This window comes from Rhamphochromis longiceps, linkage group LG1, assembly GCF_057381845.1.
Source record: "Rhamphochromis longiceps isolate RC_006_pf linkage group LG1, R_longiceps_female_GT1.1, whole genome shotgun sequence".
Lineage (NCBI taxonomy): Eukaryota > Metazoa > Chordata > Actinopteri > Cichliformes > Cichlidae > Rhamphochromis > Rhamphochromis longiceps.
In genome coordinates this window covers 37,794,848-37,814,195 of record NC_140557.1, presented here as the reverse complement: position 1 = coordinate 37,814,195, position 19,348 = coordinate 37,794,848, and the positions used below count along the sequence as shown (strand labels likewise).

Genomic DNA, 19,348 nt, shown 5'->3' with positions numbered 1-19,348 from the left:
TACCTTTTTGATGTGTGTTAGTATACAGTAACTGTAATTGTTCCCTGACTGCCAAGACTTGGGAGAACAATTTAAAAACAGACATAGTCTGAGAGTCTGGGGTTAGCAACAGCTGTGAGCTCTGAATCCAAGTCAGTGAATTGATTTTCAAATCTTGGACATGATAGCTTTGTTAACACCGTTAATACCAACACGTTCTTATCGCAGCTCATCACGTACCGACGCTATGTGACCAGTCGTCGATGTGTTGGGATGAGAATGCTCTCTTAACACTGTTGCTGCTGCTGAATTCATTTATCTCACCGCCTTATCCTTGATTGCAAAAATCATAATTTGTTAATTATGTTGATCATTAACTTAAAACAAAAGACCTTTGAAAGCTTTGAAACAGAGCAGTATGAGCCCAAACAACATGGTGCTGATTGAATGTGTGATTTGTCATGCTTTGTTAGAAGGATGCGCTCGCTCATCAGGCACCAACCTGAGCTCTCTGTCAAAGCTGCTCTCAAACCACATTTGCGTTTACAGTATCCAGCCTGGGAGAGACAAAAGCCAGTACCTGTTGAACCTGATCTTATACCTGCACATCGCCTCTTCTTGACATCATCACATTTCACCTCTGCTGAAAATACATCTTGCCTCAGGAAACCGAGAGACAGAGCTCGTTAGCAGAAATTCATTTACACTGCCAACAAAGACTCTTCTCACTTATAGAAACTATGTTCAACATAGAGCTGGGCGATAGAACGATAACGATATGTATCGCGATATAACTTTTACTCGATAGAGAAATTAAGCTATCGCGATAGACCTCACCGCTCTTGTCCTCTTAAAAAAAAAAAAAAAAAAAGGTCAGCCAATCCAAATTAAGTAGCGTAGAGCCGAACCAATCACAGCCGCAGCGTCACGTCGCGTGACTTGTTACGTACAGCACAAGTGCCAAGCCGCACGTGTGTTTGTTTGGGAAGCAGCCAGCGGGTAATGGAGGAAATGAGTGTGCCGACTAGAAAAATCAACCGAGCGTGACCGAAGAGAAAACAGATGATGGTTCCAATGCCGGAGAGATTGTCGAACGGAAGAGCCATAGAAGTTCCGTAGTGTGAAGGTATTTCGGCTATTTCAAGTCTGACAAAAAATAGAGTAGCGTGCACTGTAAATTGTGCCGAAAGCAAGTCTGGAAATACAATAAACTGGTGCATGCGTCACACTGTGCGCCACGTTATTGTTTCGGTGAAATGAATTTCTACAATACTGTTACTGTTAATTCTACTCTCTGCAGTGTTTAAATGCTTACATATACACACAGTTACTGTCCCTCCACACATACGACTCGGTTCTGCTTCTATGCCCCAGCTTTGTTTACTTTTTCCCACCGAGGCTTCTAGACTTCTGATTGGCCAACATTTCTGCACGGTTAGGAATCTAGCGCCACCTGCTGCTTTGGCATGTTCATAGCAGCGTTTTCCTTCATTTCTGCCTTTACGTGTGGACGGGATTATTTTTTTAAACGAAAACGGAAAATCTCCGTTTTCAAAAATACCCGTGTACGTGTGGACGTAGCCTCAGTCTCTGACTGGAAGCGCTAATTCGTCATTCGGCTTTTGTCAGACTAAAGTAACTGTTACAACTGTTTGAAAAGCTCAGCTATACAACAAGGAGAGATTGAGAATTTCCTTTTAGTTCTCAGTTTATTAGATATTGACAAAAGTTAGTCAGTTTTGTCTGTTCTTCTGTAAAACAAACTAAGATTTATTTTTAGAATTAATATTTTGTTTCTAAGTGGAATTGACAATTTAGTCTGTTTCGTTTGTTCTATTTTGAAACTTAAACGCTTTAGCGGCTGCCTTTTGTGTAGTTTGCAATATTTGCCTTTATTTATCTGAAAAAGTCTCATGTTCCTTAAGTACATCTACCCTGTTGAACTTATTATGGGAAATAAATATTTAAAAACAAGCTGCTGATTATTTCACATTTTACTTGTGAGCAACGGCACATTTAAATCTTACAAATACAGTTATTTGGCTTATATCGTGATAGATATCGTTATCGCCTGAAATGAAAAAAACATATCGTGATATGAAAAAATCTCATATCGCCCAGCTCTAGTTCAACAGCAACAGCAGTTAAAAATAGCTCCTCTGATTACTGTACAGCACGTTAGGTACACATGTGCAGTTACCGACTGACACCACTGCTTTATTTTTGATTGCCAGAAACACTATGTCTATTCTCACTGCTATACTTTCCCCCTCCCTTTATAATCTGTGTAAAAAACTAAAACTTTCTTCTTGTACCCAGTTACACCCAACAACCATATCACTGAGCAGGAGAAAGCATCAATCTACCCACAGTGAGTGCGTACTTGTGGCAGCAGGGCTCGCAAAACTTTGAAATTCCTGGTAGCCCTTCAGGCACTCTTTAGATTTTGGCAAACAAAATAAATTTAAGTAGCCTGAATAAAAACGAGCTTATTTTTAATGTACAATATTGTAAAAGAAACAAAACATCAGTCAAAAAATCGTTAAACACAAATTACTGTATAAAAATTACAATCATCAACTCAAATATTTGGTTCTAATTGAACAGAAATTTCTATGAACCTGTAAGAACTGTGAAGAACATGAATCAGTCTGTGTCGGATCCTGAATCTGACGTCACGGGTACGAGGAACCAACATCCAGGCCATTTGCTTTGTGATGTTTGCAAAGACTGCTACATTTTGCCGGTGGTACTTCACTCTTTGCAACATAGCACGCTGTTCTAAACAGATTTTTCAGGACTTCTTGTTGTGCTTGGGTTATTTTTAGTATTTTTTTTTTATTGGTGTTTGTTCTGGGAAAGATGCTGCAGACTGTGCAATAATGCATTTCTTGTATTTCTCATGGGTTCTTATGGGGTCTTTCCTAAAATTACTGGTCCCAGCAACAAAGGCGTGTGTCGAGTCAGGGGGAAACTCCCAGTTAAATTTGTGAAAGAAAGCAAAAGCATTGACATATATTTTCCTTTCCTATGAAAACCCGACAGGCAGGGCTGAGATAGATTTTGGTAGCCCGACTGGAAGACACAATAACCCCGGGACGTCGGCTAGAGATTTTGCGAGCCCTGGGCAGGATGTCACGTATTTAGTTGCCCTCCATGTTCCGTGTCTTAGTGTCTTTGCTGTCTACACGTGTGTCTCCAATAAAGGTTCAGCTTTAGTCACAGAATATTTTGTTTTTTGCCAAAAAGTAATCATTCCTCATTCCTGGTCTTCAGCACTGCCGTCCTTCATCTGTTTTTTGTGTGCCTCCAGCACATCATCATAGCTGGTCTCAGTCCCTTATTACAAACCTTCCCTCTCAGTCTTGCTGCAAATCACCCCTGATGCTCGTCTCTACGTTTTGCATCTTATTAACTTTTTCCTGTATATGCAGGTAATGAACTATTTGCCTAATCAGCACCAGGCTCTTGTGCTGATGCTAAAATGTCGGTAGGTAATTACAATTTGCTACCTGAGGAGTTTAGTATGCCCCTGGCTGCAATGCATTGTGGTCTTTAGTATGTGGGTGTGGAATCTGGGCTCTCATTTTTAGCCCATTCCTTTGCCTGTGATCTTTGAATGTGAAGGCAAAGTAGCAGCACCCTTGCACCTCTGCTGTTTTAATGTATGACACTGACAACTGTCTGTTTGTAAAAGAAGCTGAGTCTCAGTCAGTCTGAGCCAAAGCTTTATCAGTGTGGTGCTATCCCCACTGCTGGACATCCAGTGTGACCGCACCCCGTCCCATCCTGCTGATCTCAGCACGCACGCTAAGGCATTACAGGAGTTCACAGAGCACAGTGCAGGGCAGTGTGGGGGTTACTTGGGGAAGGGATGCTTTGTTGGACGGTGAGTCTGTGCAAACCTCTAATAACCCAAAGAATAAAACCTGATCCGCTGGATTTGGACATTATGAAACAAGAATCCGGCGGCATTTGGTCCCCAGTGACCTGAGCTGCTGTGCTCAGTGTGCGTGTGGACATCCTGCAGTCTGCAGGACAAAAGCAGCTCAAGGACGTTTCAAAGACACAGAGCGCAGTAAAGGCCAGGGTTTTAACAGGGCAGTGTAGCTTTCAGCTATACAACAAACTTGTTTAGTTGACACAAATGATGTTTACAATTTCTCATAACTTCAATGTGTTTGTGCAATCAGTGAGTTAAATAGCAGAGAATATCATGCAGATCCTCTAACAGCCACTTGAGACTAGGGCTGCCACAAACGATTATTTTGATAGTCGACTAGTCACCGATTATTTATGCGATTAGTCGACTAATCAGATCATCATCCACTGGACGTAAAACTACAGCTTATTGCACCAGCAGCATCTGCTCTTATATAACTATCATTAGCTTACAGCTTTAAGCTTTTAAGGTGCTAACTAAAAATAAAGACAAGATGGTAGTTTATTCAATTTTAATGAAATTTGCAGATTGTTTCGGTGAAGTTTAATAAACTCCTTGCTATCTAAAATATAACAGGACAACGGAGTAAATTCTCCAGCATCTCACACTTCTGATAATCAGCTGTCTGCTTGACGTTTATTCAGCTGTGTAAAAACTATAACTTTAATCTCAGCCAAACCGATTTACTCAGGAACAAATAAAATACTAAAAAAAAAAAAAAAAAAAAGCCAAACAACAACATTTTTAATTTATCTAAGTGACTCATATATATTTAACCTGAGTAGCGAAAGACGGCGGTGGGTTTGAAAACAATTTGCCGGGAGTCCGGTGTTCTCACCGCGCTAGTGACCTAGCCCCCGGCTAGCTATCGAGCTGGTGGGTAACAGACGTCTCCGAAAACGTCGGAGCGCTTTTGAAAATATGCGGTGTCTTGATAAACTGAGCAGATATTTGAGGTTTACACAGCTACATTCTCGGCTGAAAATATGTTAAACGTTTATTTTCTGACCCAGAAAGAATAATAAGAGTAATATTAAAACTAACTAGCTACCGCCATTGTTGGAAACTGAGCTGGGCCGCGCTATGAATTCTGGGACACAGCTGCTTCTTCTTCTTCGGGGTTTAACGGCAGCTGGCATCCTTGTACATGCAGTGCTGCCATCTTCTGTTTCAGTCCGTTATTACACTCTTAAATCCTGCTACTTATTCCTGCGTCTTTTGGGATCTTACAAAGCTTCAAACGACGCGTCGGCTATTAAATCAGTCGTCGACGATTTTGATAGTCGACGTAATCGTGACTAGTCGACAAATCGTGGCAGCCCTACTTGAGACTGATCCAGAAAAACGAGCCGGTCCCCACAGACTTCCACGTTCAAATCCCCGACTTACAGCACAAGTAACCACGTTTAGAGCCTGGTATAAAAACTGTATGCACCTTAATTCCTTTGTAAACCTTTAACGTTGGGGGCGTGGCCATGTGTAGAGCTAATTCAAGTAATTAAATTAGACCTGTCTCCGTGTTTGCTGCTGGTGCCTTTTGGAGTACCAATGACATCTGTGTGATGAATTCACAGCCAGCCCATCTATAGTTGGGGGCACCTGACTGAATTTTAAGATTTTTAAGACTTTTTAAAAATCCAATATTCAAATATATCAGCAAATGATTATTTCGTTCTTTCAGACACAGAAAATAAACTAACATTTGTTATTTGTAGTTATTTAATGATTTGTGTACTTGTCCAGCTGTGCTGAGATCAGCTAGATTTTGTGTTTGTGGCATCGGTGACAAATTGTGCAATGTCAACACTCACACCATGAGTGAAAGGTTTCCCTCCTGTCTCCTCTTTACTTTTTAATTTTGAGCCATTGTTTGTCATTAATGTGTATACCGATAGACCAATAAATAGGTCAGCCAATAACATCGGCCCACTGGTGGTCTGAGCAGCTTGCTGATATTAGCTGATAAAACACTGGCAACTGTCAAAGCACTAACAATTAGGCTTCAACATGATAACTACCAATCCAAAGGGTGATGTCACAGTAGCTCTGTCCAGTTTGTCTGCAGGGTTTAAGAAAGTCAGGAAAAGTGTTCTAGGAAATGTCAATATTTTGTTACATTTTCTAGGATAAATATCAAAATAAAAGGAAGAATTTTCAAATCAGAAGTGAAAATGATTATTTAGTTTAGCCCAAAGATATTCAGGTTAGTGTGACATTAAACAAACAGATTGTACATTTGAAGGGCTGGAAACCAATCTGTGGCTGTCTGTTGAATATGAATCCACTATGGAATATGTTACCTTGAGTTTCTGGATGATTAATAATTAAATTATTACCACTGGCTCTGCTACGACGAACAGTAAAGAAACCTAAAGGGGTTAAATACAGGGGATATATTTGTGCGATAAATGATTTCAATTATTAATAAACTGCAGGAGTGGATATCCATGGATTAGCTGTATCACCAAAGAAACATGTTTATCTTTGCCGAGCATTTCCATTATGTAAGTAAAACAGCTTAACGGCTGGAATTAATCTTCTTCTCCTTCCCTGTTTCTGGATTAAAACAGCTGTCCGTGCGTCTGCATGTACCTTTCTAATTTTAGGCCATTTTTGTCTAGCTTGTTGCATCATTTTGGCGTGGTGTTATTTGGAGAGTGAAGTCTAATCCACAGATTTCACATGAGCTAACAAAGCTGCTGCAGCCTGGCCACAGGAGAGACTCACAGCCAGCCTCAGCTGCTGCCTTCAGGTCAGAAGATGAGCTGGGCCTTTTTTTTCTCCTCACCTTAAAAATCAGGTCATCCAAATTTACTCGAGTGAATTGAAAGCAATCACTTCACTAACAAATGAGCATAAACTGGATGTTAATATGTAAACACGAGTAAGACAGGCTGCTAGCAGGCTTGAGGCTGGAAACACATCTGCCTTTGTGGCCCTTGAAAACATATACATAGTTACTGGGATGTCCAATGATTAGCCCTAATGGCTACATTTGTATCTTCTACCCTTATTACTGACAGTGTACTCTGGATCAAAACAAATGGCACTGTCCTCTGATAAGAAAATGAAGTGATGCCATGCTGAATGCTGCTGAAGACACCGAGGTCATGGCCTAGGTGCTGGTTTGGTGAATTTTAGTTCAGCAAAATGAGCAGGAGTTTAAATCTGGACTTTTAAGTCTTTATTCTTAAATTTGATATTTTCTGAAGGAATTCTGAAGTTCTCCAATAAAATCTATGAAAACATGAAAATTCCTTTAAAACTATGAATAACCCAGATGGGAAACTGCATTTGTAAGCAGATGTTTTAGGATTTTCACACACGCACACAAATCTAAAGTCGTTTGGTCACCTTCAGCTGAGGTGTAATCCAGGATGCATGACCTCTATCCTTCCAATAAAAAGCCACCGTATGCGTATGATAGTGTTTCAGCTTGTAGAAACGCTGTGCAGCAGCCATATGCTATGCAGTATTAGTATTTACTCACATGATATGCTGCAGTCCACGGCCTCGCGTGTAGTTACTGTCAGTGCAGACGAGTCTCGTCCAGCGGCTCCGACCGTCTGCGGATCTCAAACAAGCAGCCGTGTCTAAAAACACCACCGCTCTCCAAAAGCATCCTCTCCGTCTACAGCATCGCGGACGACGGATAACTAAGAAGCCTCTCGGGCGCGAACGAGAAGCGGATAAGTCAGCAGAATGTGAGTGAGAGAGAGAGCCTGACGCGAGAACAAGCGATGAAGAATCCTACCGTCTTTCAGCGGGTGGATGGAGCAGAGGGAGGGGCGCTGGTGCTGCTGCTGCGGATGAGGACGGAGGCAGCATCGGCCTGCTCCACTTCAACACCTACACCGAGCTAACCGCCGCGCTGCTGCGTTCAGGAGCCCGTCGTACACAAGCGATTCAAGGGACCCAGCAGGGATTCATAATGTAAACGTCATTATACTGCTGGCCTGGATGGATTAGGAGAAATAATAGCAACTGTGATACCTGTGCATCCCCACTGTGGGGTTCTTCGCACACCTTCATAATAAATTTTGCTCTGGCTTCTTCACTGGCACCGAGCGCTCAGGTTATCGTGCCTTACAAACGTGTCACCAACACCACTCATCATCCAAGTCTAATTTGTAAAACAATGCAACATGTTTGTGTTGCAGTAGTTTAGTGTTGAGCATCTACAGAGACCCCTTCCTGTTAAAAGCAAGTTTTTCCTTCCCACCGTTGCCAAGCGCTTGCTCATAGGGCGTGTCTGGCTGTTTTTACCTTACTCTATAAAATCCCTCAGGCGACTGTTAATGTGACAAAAATAAATCTGAATTGAACTGAATGGAAAATGTTACTTTGGCTGCTACATGTCACTAAGCTTCGACTCGACAGAACAACAACAATAATATTAAGATTAGCAGCAATAATGAGTCATTATATGTCACCACTCAATTTTAGCTTGAGACAGCTTCTCTTTTTACAACATTGAATTTCACTGCTTTACATTCCCAACTGCCAAGTTTGGTGAGGTGGTCGATCTATATATGGCGTTTAGTAGAATAGATATAGTCCTCAATAAACATTATCATTTAATGCAAAACAAGTGGATAGTCTGTTCTGGGAAGGGGATCTTTCAAACAGCTGTGACTCAAACAGCAGCTGCTGGGTGGGACAGAGACAAACTAAAATAGACTCTGAGCTGTGCCAGCTTGAGCCACTGTAAACCATGAATCACAACACTTTACTAAGACTGATGCTATTCAGCGGTGTGCTTCGTTGACCCTTAGAACAGTCTAGACATTTCACTAATGATTTGTTTCGAAAAAACAAAACAAAAACACGTCTGCAGCTTTTTTTTTTTTTTTTTTAGATCAAACATAAAATGATTTTCTTTGATTAAAAAAAAAACTGATGACGAAAAACTACATGACACTTGAACAGGATGACACTGTTGTTCATCGTCTTTGGACTGCTATGACTAAAGAAGTACTCGACCCTGCAGGGGCTATAATAAGTATTTGAAGCACTTTGTACTGCCATAAGATTTAGTGCAACTCAAACGTAAATAAAGCCACATGAACAAAGTAGTTTAGAGTTTCCACAAAAACAGAAGAACTTTCTGTGGAACTTGTGCAGGAACCCATTGATAATACCCAGAATACATGTCTGCTTGGAAGTTGTGTAGAGCCACAGTAGGCGGCCCACTGTGGGCCCTAGTGCTGATGTGAAATGTAGGAGACATCTGGGCCTGCACTGTGGGTTGGCTGTGGGCTGCCTACACAAAGCAGTGAAATCTCACAGTGTAAGCAGGCAGTAGGCTTGCAGCATACCCACAGTGTGCCCACACTCAGCCGCCCTACTCTACAGGGCCCAGATGTGGCCTCCATTTCACGCCAGTACTGGAGTCCAGATGTGCACCATGGTACATTACCACCACCAACTGATATGGAATATGGAAAAAATACTACTTTCAAATGCTCCCTTATTCACAAGGGTTCCCACATTAGCAGCAGCACAGATTTGATTTGGCAGATTTCTGAACCGGGGTTCTTTTAACTTCCATGTTACTGAGATTTTGAATCAATCATTTTCTTCAAGCGTCGTCTTCCTGACAATGTAATAAATCTGTAGTTTCATCATGTCCACAATAGTCACATTTCCTAATAATTTGCCAGTGAATGTGCCCCCGTGGACCCACAGTGGGTAGGTGTGGGTGAACTGTAGGACTGTGGGGTAACTATGAGTTTTTATGGGCAAGCCTATTATATGTTGGCCACAGAAGGCCCTCTAAGGGCTGAACTGCCATGGCACCTACATGGCCTAACCTATATGAGCCTCAAATATGGGTAACTCATTCATACAATCAATCAAGTGTTTTTGCCTAACAGACGACCTGCTTTTCCTCCCGGGCCAAACCAAAGCAAAGAAGTGAACAAAGGAAGATTTGGGGTGGGGGCGTGGCTTAGCTTGACCTTTTTTGCTTGCACAAACTTTGCTCATGCTCCGTTAGTAACAGATCAGTTCATGGTTGATGAGCTCATAATAGTTTTACAGGTTACACTGAAAAAGCTGCATCCATTCTCTAAGCTAAATGTGTTTAATGCTATCCGGTTGTTCAGTCTGACGTCACTAGCCATGTCTGGGCCTAAACTCCGCTGCAGGTCCATATATCAAACGATCACTATGGCATTACTGAGAGTTGAAAAACTGTCTAAAGTCTTTCATCTTTAATAAAATGATCAGCGTTCTGCTCTACCAGGTGTAACAATTGAGTTTAACATCCAGGCATCCATGATAACGGAATTTATGACATTTAACGGAGTTAGAAGTTAGCAGGGAGTTAGCTCGCTAGCTTCCATCTAAATACAATATAGCATGTCCTGACTGCGGGGGGTTGGAAACAAATGAAAACGTACAGCTCTGTTATCACTTCCAGCATAAATGAAGACAGAAAACTAAACAGCAGTGACGTTTGTAGGGTTACTGAAGTTTGGCTAGCTGGTATATAATGATGTGCTACGTGACAGCTAGCGAGACAGCTATGTTAGCATAATATAAACAAGCTAACTTTTTTTCCACTCGATAAAAGTTAACGTGAGTGTTGTCGGTGGTCAGGAACAAATGTAATCGCATGGCAGGATGCTGTAAAAGGACCAAACTTCAGCCAGGAGAACAACTGAGATAATCCATCCACAATACGAGGTTAGTCATTCATATACTGCTGCATGGGCTGGGCTGTAGTTACATCCTAAGGTTTTAAAAACTGAGCTTAAATAAATGATTAGTGGTAATAAAAGCCGAGGGAGGTCAACAGTGATCACTGACTGTTTTAGGAGCTTTTTGAGATCAAATAGAAGAAAATACATAACATTAAACATGTTAACAACACAAAAGCCATATTAAACGCAGACTACTTTAGACCCAGAAGTAGGATTCGTCGCGTCATCACTGAACAACCGGATAGCTGAAATTTTGATTGACATAGCAACAGTATCTAAGGAGTGGGCTTAATGAATTCATTTGTGACATTTTCAGTATATAATGGTGCCCCGTGAATGTATACAGCCACGTATTATTTCATAAAGTTTAAAATGTTGATTGCTACATCTTCAAAAGAGCAACGCCTTCATATGTTTATGTAGGTCGGGCATGCTGGTCTCTGCTTACTCTGAGTGCTCTTCCAAGAGGGTGTTGCCTAAGCTCGCATTTGTTTTTCTAATGTCGGCGCAAAAAGCCTGTTAAAGCAACTCAAGTGCATCACAGCCACAGCACTGATGCAGCATCCTCTCAGATGACCGGCAGGCTCCTTTAAATGTCAGACAGCTGTTAGCCGCACGGCTCGGATGCCCGGCCTGCCGCGCCCTTCTCTCCAGACGAGCCGCCTTCCTCTGCCCTGAAATGTCTTAGCTATTCCAGCTCTCTTCTCCCTCCCTCTGACATCATCTCAGTTCTCTGACAAATGGAAAAACACACACACACACACACACACACACACACACACACACACACACAGGGCAGCTGGCCAAGGTTACATGGGTTTTCAGTGTGTGGGGGTCTATGTGTTTCTGAGATAGTTGAGTATTGCTTTTAACTCTATTCTGGGTGAAATAGTTTATTTAATATTCTGAGTGAGAACACAGTTACTAAACCTGAGCTTTCTAACATGTGTGCATGAGCATGTGGAAGTGTCACAGCCCAGGACAAGACGAAACATGTCAAATTCACTTCATTTTCAATTAATTTTCCTTTAAAGTAAACCTGTTACGCTGTTCATGATTTCTCTGTCAGATATATGCTGCTGTAGTGGTGCACGCCCACAGGAAAGACAGCCAAGTTTCAGATAGCGACATCGGCACATATACAAGTGAAGGTAATAAGGAGAGGTACAAGGTAAGGATTATTTTGAATTGTGAAACATGCAAAGCTACTCTAGTGGGATCTAAGAATAAAAATAAAACTGTCATGAACTGGCTGCGTGGAGGCAGACGAGGACCCAAACGCAAAACTCACGGAGACAAAAAGCTGAACTCAAAATCACTGCTTTATTGCAGGCTTCACAAAGAAACAGAACTAAACTGGGAATGCTAACTGAGGACCGAGTGAACACAGAAAAGCACACAGGTTCGGAGAGGAGACATTGACGACGCAACACCGAACTGAGGGAGACATGCACATAAATACACAGAGGGTTAACGAGGGAAGTGGAAGCACACGGGGAACACAGCTGACACAGATAATCATAACGAGACACGGCAGGAGTAACACAACATTGACGGGAGACTGTCAAAGTAAAACAGGAAGTACACAGAGGTGCAGACAGGAGGAGAGAGAGAGACAGGAGAGCACAGGAAACATGGAATAAAACACAAGGAGGGGAGACGAGGGCTCACAGGCACAGAGGGGCACACAGGGGGTAAAAGTCACAAGGGGGAAATCAAATAAGGAACAACTTAACAGAGCAACCCAGGAACCATGGCCTAAATAAAGAACAAAATACAAAAACACATGAAAACTAAGAATGCTGGGCCAACATGGCCCAGGATCATGACATAAACAAGGACAAGGCTTTCTTTAAATGTGCTGTGCTGAGCTTTTACATAATAAATTATTTTTAGAGCGTCCTGGAGAACAGAGAAGCATGCTGATAGTGTTAAATACCAAACAGAACCATGCTTTGTTTCATGTTTTTTCTTCCTTGATTCTGATTAATCATCCAAAATTTTACTACCTGTAATGTTGTTCTAGCATATCAATAGAAAAACAATTCAATAAAATGTAAATAAACAACCTACGTGTGTGGTTAACAACTGAAAATTGCAGTTTTAATCAAATCTGCTGTGAAACGTTGGGTCACCATCCAGTTACAGTATACACTGTTGCAGTCCAAGCACACCCATGTGCTGGTCTCCTGAGCAGAATAACGCAGATCGCCCCCAACCCCAAAACCATTCAAGAGAAGCTTGAGGAACACACCACAGAACCCAGTATTTCTACCTGAACCTGACACTCAAATTTATTTTCCTTTGAGTTTGAATGTCGCAGATCCATTGCATACGTTGTTTAATTGTCTTCATGATGTCAGAACCTGGCTATCTCAAAACTGTCTTACTTTGAATGACAGTAAAACTGAAGTTATTGTCTTTGACAGCCATATCCCTCTGAACCAACTAATCGATACCCTTGGCCCCCTTGCTAGCTACCTCTCCCACATTGTAAGAGACCTTGGGGTACTCTTGGATAGCGCCTTCAAATTAGAGAAACGAGTATCTACTGTGGTTAAATCCAGCTTCTATCAGCTATGTCAGATTTCTAAAGCTAAACCTTTTCTTTTCCCCAAGGACCTTGAAAAGCTTATTCATGAATTCATTACCACTAGACTGGACTATTGTAACTCCCTTTATTTAGGCCTCCCTCACTCCTCTCTCTACCGTTTGCAATTAGTACAGAACGCTGCTGCACGCCTTTTATCAGCTGCCAGAATGCATGATCATATGACTCCGGTTTTAGCTAACTTACACTGGCTTCCTGTCAAATTTCGCATTGATTTTAAAATTCTTTTACTCACTTATAAAATCGTAAACAATATGGCGCCTAGCTATTTAACAGAACTTCTCCATTTGTATAATCCTAAAAAAGCACTAAGATCTTCGAACCAGATGCTCTTAATGCAACCTAAGTCTAGGCTGAAAACCAGAGGTGATCGTGCCTTTGCTATTGCAGCTCCTGAACTGTGGAACAATCTCTCTACTGCCATTCGCTCTTCTGAGTCGATTCAGGCTTTTAAATCTCATTTAAAGACTCTTTTTACTCCGACTTAAGTTAGTTTGACTATCATTTGGTTGGCTTCTAAGTTTGTCTTGTCTTGTGTTGCTGTTTGGTAAATTTATCTTATTTTATTTATTTCCTAATTTGTGAAGCACTTTGAATGACACTGTTTTTTAAAAAATGTGGTATATAAATACATTTTGATTTGATTTGATTTGATTTGAAAGTCTCTCAGACGTCTTCACATGGTAAAATGTGCTACACTGAAGTACAGAGGTGCTTTGTTATCTTTTTAGAAATCTTCTAGATTAAATATTATTATTCACTCTTGACATAAAAAATTAGGACCACAGTAATATTATTCCAATACTAAGAATATGAAGGCTCGACAGATTTATTATTGCCTGTGCTGACTGTGCTCCTGTCTGACAGCAGAATTACACAAAAACTATGACGCTGAAATCCATGAAACCTGGAGGAGAGGTGGAACACGAGGAAAGGAGGAAGCCATTAAACTTTGGTTCTGTTCCAGATATCTTTGGTTAAAATGATGAGCCAGGGCACTGGCCATGGTCCAGAACTGCACTCTCTAAGTGCCCTTCTCTGTATCCCTGCTGCATATAAAAGAAAAGATTTTCCACAAAACAAGCAACATTAAAAGCTTCTGAAAGTCTGACTGCACACAGCAGGGCGACTGGACCGGATTCCAGTACACTACATGGAGTGTTTGTACCTTATTAACTTGTAGCCCAGAGTATATTCACCCTCCAACCCGACAACATCACCAGATCAATAGACTCTCTTCTTTCATCGTGCAGCTCCCATCAGCCGTCATTTAGTTAAAGACAAAGCTTCATAGTCGGCTAATTTCTAATATTCCTAATACATAAAGCTGTTTGCAAAAGCTTTTAAGGAAAAACAGCTTAACTGACATCCTCCAAGCTTGTGTGTCAGTATGTGGGTGTGTGCTGTCGACAGGGACCAGGAGACCCTCTGTGCTGCTTCAGAGAAGCAGAGGAACAGATCAATGACGGCGGCTGAATTATTAATCTGCTTGCACTCAACCCTGTCTATCGTGCAGAGAGATTTTTAGGTTGTGTCATAAAAATGTTAAACTCACAGTGATGCAGTTTAAACATCACAGAATCAGCTTCCTGCTCATTGGTGGAGTCTACACGCATTGCTTTTCAAAGCACGTCCGTCTGTGATTTGTTGTGTATTCGGGCCTCCTCAGACAGAAACAGATGAGTGTTTGTGCAGAGAGAAGCCCTGCTGTTGGTCCAGCATCGTTATCACAATCAAACGTTTTAAAGATTATAGAAGAGAAAAAAAGCTGGTTATTAAAACAGCATTACTGTGTGTGTGTGTGTGTGTGTGTGTGTGTGTGTGTGTGTGTGTGTGTGTGTGTGTGTGTGTGTGTGTGTGTGCAGCAGCATCACTCATCTGTGCCTGTCAGCTTCAACCTGCTGTTTTGTCCGTCACAGTCTGTAAACACCCACTCAGACCCCGAGTGTGGGTTTGTGTACAGCAGGGTGGCACGTTTGACATGGACGCTGAGTTCATTCACAGGCCAGTGCAAAGAGTCTCACGCTTTATAAATTCCCACATGAACACGTTTTAGCTTCCAGGGAGTTTTTCTGAGTCGTGTTAAGCTTTTATTAAGTGAGAAATCTCCTTCATGCAGGTCTGCATTACCAGCTGAGAAGGCCTGTAACTGCACCATATTATCAGCACTGTTAGTGAGTTAGAGATAAAACTGCCTGCTCGCTTCTTCCACATGCTTTCTGCGCAGGAACAAGAGTCTGGCACATACCGGTGGGTGTGTGGACATTCATTGTTTTGCTGGGAGCCTTTTGATATTGTCCCACTTTTATAAAGAAACCAATCAGAGAGCAGATTCGAGTCACCTGTTTGCCAAAAGTTGAAAAGAATACATACAGCTTGTCAACATGGCAACAAAATGTATCATAAAAGTAGTGAATTTTCGAATTACCTTTGCAACTTTTTCCTCTTCATTCCTTAACATATTCATCTGTACATTAATCTGCACCAAAACAAACAAAGGTTTAACCACCGGAACAAAAGGAAAGCCAACAACTATCTATATTTCTCATATTTAAAGGCAAACACGAAATAAAACTAAAAACTGCACAGTTTACAACAAGTCCCCAGGTGTTCTTCTACAACGAGCTGCGGCACAGGCTTCCAGTCGTCTGTTGAGACCTCATTTTCCAGATCTACATTTCATGGATTTGGATTAGATTGTGAACTCTCTGATGAACAGCACATAAACATGATGGCAATACTCTAGCAGGAGTTTGTGGAGGTCTAGTGAGTCTATGTGTATCCCGGTTTTTATCAGTTTGGATCATAAAAATCTTAATCAGGGGCATTGGAAGCAGACTCTCTCTCTCTGGGATACAGATGGTTTCTCCATCATGAGCAAATAAGTGGTCACCGGTACTGTGGTCACCGACAGACCACAGTACGTCAGGCTGAAGGACATCACGTCTGACACAGTGGTGAGCAGCACAGGAGCACCACAGGGAACTGTGCTGTCCCCTCTTCTCTTCACCCTGTACACCTCTGACTTCTGCTACAACTCTGAATTATGCCATATTCAGAAATTTGCAGATGACACGGCCATCATGGGGTGTATCTGGGATGATCAGGAAGAGGAGTACAGAAGTCTGGTGAGGAACTTTGTCGCATGGAGTCACACAAACCACCTGCAACTCAACACCTCAAAGACTAAGGAACTGGTTGTGGACTTCGGGAGGTCCAGAGAAGGTCCACTGCCGGTTCAGATAGAGGGGGAGGAGGTGGAGGTGGTCAACAAGTACAAGTACCTCGGGCTGTGGGTGGACAATAAACTGGACTGGTCATGCAACACAGAGCACCTGTATAAAAAAGCCCAAAGCCGACTGTACTTCCTCAGGAGGCTGAGGTCTTTTAACATCTGCAGGAAGCTCCTGAGGATGTTTTACCAGTCGGTGGTTGCTGGAGTACTTTTCTATGCTGTGGTGTGCTGGGGGAGCAGCACAGCAAAGAGGGACTCATCCAGGCTGGAGAAACTGATCAGGAAGGCTAGCTCTGTGGTTGGCATGAAGCTGGACACTCTGGTGACAGTGGCAGAGAAAAGGACATTAAAGAAACTGATGGACATTATGAACAATGCTGGGCATCCTCTGCACACGGCCATAAACAATCAGAAGAGTCTGTTCAGTGACAGGTTGCTTCTCCCCAAGACAAGAACTAACAGACTTAAAAACTCCTTTGTCCCACACGCCATCAAACTGTTTAACTCCTCTCTGGAGGGGAGAGGGAGGGGAAACAGGAAACAGGAGGACAAAGGAGGGGGGAACAACTAAGCTGTAGTGCCTCTTCACCTCACTGTACAATACCTTGTGCAATACTTTTTGTAAATAGTCAACAGTGCAATAGACTCAATACTTGAAATGTGCAATTCACTTGTATTTTTATCTTTTATTCCTATTTATTCTATTTATCCCCTTTGTATATTTTATTTATATTTGTCTCTGTATTTATATATGTGTGTATGTGTGTGTGTGTATATATATATATATATATATATATATATATATATATATATATATATAACAATTCTGTAACTGTAACTTCGGTCGTTGCTGTGCTTTTTGGAAGTCGAATTTCCCAGAGGAACCCACCCGAGGGATTAATAAAGTTCTATCTTATCTTATCTTATCTTATAAGTATTTGGACTGCTGAATTTAATTTCAACCACTTACAAAGTAATAAGCAGTCTGTTATTTCAATATTAGGTTTGTTACTGGTCTCGAAGCAGCTGGGAGCACAGTCACCAAGAAACACATTATGTCATCATAGTTTGAAATCCTGCAGTGTCCACAGAGCACCGCTGCTCAGGAATGACCATGTGACCAAGTTTGCCAATGACCACCTGAGCGAGTCCAATGAGGCTTGGGAGATGCGGTTAGATGCCACTCGAGTTTTAAATCCAAGAACACCATCCCTACGCTTTGAAGATGTTGTTCTGCCAAGGTTACAGAGCAACTGCCTTTCATTTTAGGAAGGAAGGTTAGAAAAACCTGTGATGAGAACCTCGCTTCACGCATTGAAAATGCGTTGTGGGTGGGTCTTCCAGTGGGACAATAACCCAAATCATACGGCCAAGGCAACAAAGAAGCAGCCCAGCCACTGTTTGGACTCTAATCCCACACAGCAGCTCAAAAGACAGCTTAAGCTTTGTGCATCCAAGTGATTACTTAGAACCCTTAAGGGTTTAAACAAAATCTGCAAACAGGACAATCCCTGTGTGTTTGATGTTTGAGATGTGTCACAGATGTGGCCACTAACTCGTACCCCACCAAGTATTAAATCAGGTGATTCAAGGTGATCGAATACTTGTTTCTGTCATCTGCCTGCTTTCCTGAGTGTTGGAGTGCTTGTCTGTTCTTTACATCACTTCCACTTTCCCATGCTGTCAGACTCAGCCATCTCTGAACCAATCAGCCTCCACTCTGCGAGCTTTAAATCTCAGTGCACGGTGGTCATTCTACCTTTCAAACCATCAGTCATGTATCGCACTTCATCCCCATCTCCGCCTCACCCTGGTCACTCAGCGCTCCATCCAACACCAGTCTTTAGACTCAGGGGCAGTGCTTTCAACACATCTATTGGCAACCAAAAATATCAAAAATAATAACAAGTGGATTTGGTTTGTGGTGGTCTTTGCCCAAATACGGTACAGGTGACCCTTAGGTGAAAGAAAGAAAAATGGAAAAAAATAAGTTTCTGTTTATGTCTCAGTGTTTAGCGGAGTTACTGTAACACAGGCTTTATTAACTAAGACGTTAAAAATGTTTACATTGTATTTGGGATAAACTGATGGAATTCAGCTGACTGAAAGAGTAATTAATCTAATTCATTATTACTTAATAGAATAGAATAGAATAGAATAGAATAATCCTTTAATTGTCCCACAAGGGGAAATTTGGTTGTAATTTGTAACTTCTTGTCTTTGGTTGGAATTTGATTATTTGTGAAAGCTGCACTGGTGCGATCATCTTTGCCATAAATGTGAATTACTGCCCAGTGATGTTTGGATCATGGATTTATGGAACGTACTGGCATAAGTATGGATTCATGGTTGTAAAACCTCTGATACACAGTGTGTGTGTTGATGTTTGTGTGTATAGACCCAGAGATTACGTTCACTAAATGTTACTGCATTTCCCCTGAGAGTCACCGCCATCAGTCAGAAGCACAGCTTCACCCAGTCTTTATTAATTGCACCATGTGGGCGACAGCTGCATTCATGGACACCATTACTGGCACTTCCTTCATCATCGTCCTCCTCTCTTGAGATGAAATGCGATCGTTCACGTTGCCAGACTGTCCGTGTGCCTCACGGGTCAATCAGTAATCACCACTGAGCAGGGCAGACGCTGGGGAATGAGACACTAATGCATACACACTGATGGATGTTCTGATTACCTGCGTCATATCCATTACATCATGATGGAAGAGCCTCAGCAGTGTGTCAATACTGCAGAGACAACTGGGAATCTGCATCTTTGTTGAGCTTCAGAATAAAAGAAGGTGTCGATTTTTAGGTAATGCTCTTTTGTAAAGACTAGTGTTAATTAACTCTGTCAGTATGTTTAAATTCAA

The 19,348-nt window shown here is 41.8% G+C and overlaps 1 protein-coding gene across 2 annotated transcripts in view; it reads right to left on the bottom strand.

Moving 5' to 3' along the window:
• map1aa (microtubule-associated protein 1Aa) overlaps positions 1-19,348 on the bottom strand; it is a 61,272-nt gene that overhangs the window by 31,234 nt on the left and 10,690 nt on the right. Inside the window, exon 1 of one of the 2 annotated variants that reach the window (XM_085408406.1) lies at positions 7,413-7,461. The exons of the other annotated variant lie outside the window; for it this stretch is intronic. The gene's annotated coding sequence lies outside the window, so the exon portion shown is untranslated. Of the gene's footprint in view, positions 1-7,412; positions 7,462-19,348 lie in introns of those variants that run through there. 2 annotated transcript variants of the gene reach the window in all.